Source organism: Triticum aestivum, chromosome 7D (genome assembly GCF_018294505.1).
Source record: "Triticum aestivum cultivar Chinese Spring chromosome 7D, IWGSC CS RefSeq v2.1, whole genome shotgun sequence".
NCBI lineage: Eukaryota > Viridiplantae > Streptophyta > Magnoliopsida > Poales > Poaceae > Triticum > Triticum aestivum.
In genome coordinates, this window is record NC_057814.1 from 579470423 (window position 1) to 579474683 (window position 4261).

Genomic DNA, 4261 nt, shown 5'->3' on the forward strand with positions numbered 1-4261 from the left:
CGGGGCGGTGAGGGCGACGGGGCCCCGGGGCGGCGGCGAGCCGGGGCGGCGGGGGCGACGGGGCGGCGGCGGCGCGCGGCGGGCGGCGGCGTGGGAGGAGAGAAACGGCGGCGTGGGAGGGAGAGGGAAGAAGCGAGTAACGGGCGGGGGTACGGGCCGTTAGGTAGTAGGCTCTTTGCCGTCCGCCCCCCTTTGCCGTCCGCTTTTTTGCCTCTTTGCCGTCTGCTAGCGGACGGCAAAGAGGTGGCCCGTTAAGTTTTTCAAAAACGGGCGGGGGGTGGGGGCCACCTCACTCTTTGCCGTCAGCTGGCCGACGGCAAAGAGCTGGCAGACGGCAAAGAGCTTCTTTGCCGTCTGCTTTTGGGTAGCTGATGGCAAAGAGCTGGCAGACGGCAAAGAGCTTCTTTGCCGTCAGCTAGCAGACGGCAAAGAGCTGGCAGATGGCAAATTAGCTGATTCCAGTAGTGTATAGCTCTCCAGAGCATCTAATTAAACCATACATTGAAATTATGTAAAACATTTCAATGCAACAACAAATGCGATCATAATCGCAACCAAGGTAACAATTGATCTTGATCTTGTGATCATCGACGACATCCGCAACATGCAACTCCAATATTATCTTCTCCTCCTCAATTTTTTTATTTTTTTCCTTCAAGTAATTGTTTTCTTCTTCAACTAAATTTAACCTCTCGACAATAGGGTCGGTTGGAATTTCCGGTTCAACCACCTCCTAGATAAATAAAATCTATGCCACGTTGGTCGGCATAATTGTCATAAACAATAAATGAACCAAATAGTTATAAAAAGATAATATATACCACATCCGAATCATAGACAGGACGAGGGCCGACGGGGCGGATACCAAAACCATCGCACTATATAATAAGAAGGAATAATAAAAGTAACAAAATTAGACAAGTATCTATCTGAAGTAAGAATTTTTTTTCTTTCAGAAAGAAGATAAGAACAAGAGGCTCACCACGGTGGTGCTGGCGACGAGATCGGGGCGGGCGATCGACGGCGGTGAAGACGGGGACGGGACGTGACGGACCGCTAAACCTAGACAAATCTCGGGGAAAATGGAGCTCGGAGGTCGAGTTTCGAAAGGAGAAAGATTAACTAGTGTGGCTCAGACATTTCATCGAACACCTCATGTGCACAGGAGGTGAGCTAGAGCACCCAAATGCCCTCCCCTCGACGGCCAGAAAAAATAGAGCACTGTGGAGTGCTCTGCTGCGGCGATGGGGTATATATAGGCAGCTCATTTGTCCCGGTTCGTGGCTAGAACCGGTACTAAATCCGGGCCTTCTGTCCCGGTTCAAGCCAAGAACCGGGACCAATGGCTGTGGGCCAGGAGCGAGGCCCATTAGTCCCAGTTCGTGCCTCGAACCGGGACAAATGGTTCCATACGAACCGGGACCAATGCCCACGAGGCCCCGGCCGGCCCCCTGGGCTCACGAACCGGGACGAATGCCCACATGGGTCCCGGTTCGTGACTGAACCGGAACTAATGGGCTTTCCATGCCCGAACGAAAGCCCTGATTTCTACTAGTGATATGCAGCCTTCAGAGCTAAAATACATGTGCCCGATTTCAGACATTATGTAATACATGTCTGATACATGGTGTCAGTTATTCGGCTACCAAGATTGCGTCGAAAAAACTTTCACCATGAAAAGTCTTCGGCCCGTCGAACTGAACAACTTTTTTTACTTTGGATCATTTTAGTCCAAGGTCGTAGGCGGCCCGTGGGTCCCAAAGCTGAATTGTTCTCTCAAGTCCACCATAAACTCGAGTTAGTTAATTAGGATAAGATTTGGAGGAGATTTGGAGTCCTTGTACGGTAAGTCGAGTCACCGCATAAATAGATGAGAAGTAATGACTGATTGAGCAACACACAATCGATAAACACATCTATCACGTTTATCTTTTACCTTTTCTCCTTCACCCTAATTTTTTTTCTTTCTCATTCTTCGTGTTCAACGGCAGCAATCTACGAGGCCCTAGGGGCGATCAGGTCGACCTATGGCAGCCCATAGCCTCCGCGCCCTAACAGGGTCCTTCCCGTACGTGTGGGCTTCTGTGTCCTAAAAAGACCTTGTCAGCGTGTCTCGTGAATCATGCTCCGGACGAGACTCCTCCAGCGACGTGTACTACGTACCACACTTGACGCCAGGGGTACATGGTGCTGTCTTCGTGTGCCAACACATTTTTTGCGACTCCGCTAGGGAAGGAAGATCAAGAATCATCATCAACCATGTTTAATCTCCACAAGCCCTCAGAATGACTTCGATAACATCTCGTAAACCGTGCAAGAGGCTTTCTTATCCTACATGAGACCGTTTAAGCCAAGGTGCTAATCGGCTAACACAAGCTTCTCCAAGAAAAGGTGAATAAACAAGTGTGGCATGGTAAGTCACCTAATGCTGAAATTTGAGAATTTGACAAGAAAAAGGAGACCAAGGAACCGATTGTTGAGGATATAATTTCAGTTCAGCAGGGTCTCATGGCTAATGATCGCGATGTTGGGAAACGTAGTAAAAAATCGTCCTACGATCACCCAGGAACAATAAGAAGATGCATAACGGGTTGTGATCAACGATCGTTACCGACTCCGAGAGTGCAGCGGAAGTAGACGAGTCGGTGTAGATCGTACTTGCAGTCCCTCGAACATCGATGACGATCCCGCGAACCGCCCTCGAACGATCCCTCGGTCGGAAGATCGAAAGCATGGCTTCTCTACTTAGTTGCAAGCGTACGGTCTTCACAATCCGGCAGCGCTTCATCGTCCAGAGCTAATGGTCGCCGGAGAATTAGAGGGAGGAGATTAGAACCACACGGGGCTTCTAATTATGAGGATTAGAGGTGGCTAGGGCTAGCTCTAATTAGTCAACTAGGACCAACAAATAGAACTAGATCAACTAGAGGAGGCTCCAAAACCTATGTTCCCATAGGGTAGAAATCCTCTAGTATATATAGGATTGAGGGAAAAGTTGGGCTGCCACCAAGGGGGAAAGAGCCCCCTTGGGGCGCCGGCCAAGGGAGGGGGAGTCCAAGTAGGATTTGGCCCCCCTTTAGGAAAGGGGAGGCGCCTCCCTTGTTGGGCCCTTGTGACCCAACTCCTTCTCCAGCTTTTGGCCTTATTTGGCCCATTGATATTAAATTAAATATATATTTTATAAACATTTTCAGAGCATAGTATATATAATTTAACATCTCCGGAAACATTTTACACCTATATATATTAATCGGTAATATCCGGTATTACCCGATATTCACGGAAACCCTTCTGGTGACCCCGAGACGCTTCCGGAACCTCTCGGAACTATTCCAGATATTAATGAAACAATTACATAAATATATTCTCATCACTCCCATCCCACTAACACTCAGCAAATCGTGATTACCTTAAGCTTATGACCCCGTAGGTTCGGTAAATCATAGACATGAACGAAACACCTTCGTTTAATGACCAATAACGGAACCGTGGACATCCATATCGGTCCCTGTGATTACATGAATGATATTCGAGTGAACCTTTGGTTATCATGTGATGTTTTCTTTGCTTCACGATACCTTACAAAACCGGTGTGCATTGGTATCCTCCAGAGTCATCACCATGCTCACTATACCGTTGCTCCCGTTACTTGTTCTTCTTTCTCGTTGATGTGTTCCGGCATCCCCATGACGTAGTCACCTGCGGCTGGCCAGACGATGATGGATGCCTTTACACCAAGAGGGCCCTAAGAATATCTCTCCATCATCGGAGGAGCAAATCCCACTCTCGAGCTGTCCGGTTACTTGTCAAACTTTTCGGTGAGCCTGAAAGTTTTTGTTATGATCACCTTGTTACAGATGACGTTTAATCAACCCCAAAGCCCACCGTCTGGTAGGAAGTGACCGAGACACTCTCATGGTCTAAGGAACTAAAACACATGCTAACACTCCGTGTTATAACAGATGATTTCAGACTATCTGATCACATAGTATAACAGGCAAGTATTAGGTCGATTCAATATGATCGTTCTTCTAACGTCATACCTCAATATTGTTTTAGGACTATCGTTACACTTAACGGTATCCTAAGATCCGGAAAACGTGATCACCAACAACACTTGAGCCGGTCTTAGAGGCAAGACCAGGAACCTATTGTTTACCGTTTATCATTTCACACGTTCATATGAGTTTCCCATTGAATCGCATATTCCAGGATCATAGCAGTTTTAGCATGAAATATAAACTCTTAACTATGAATAATG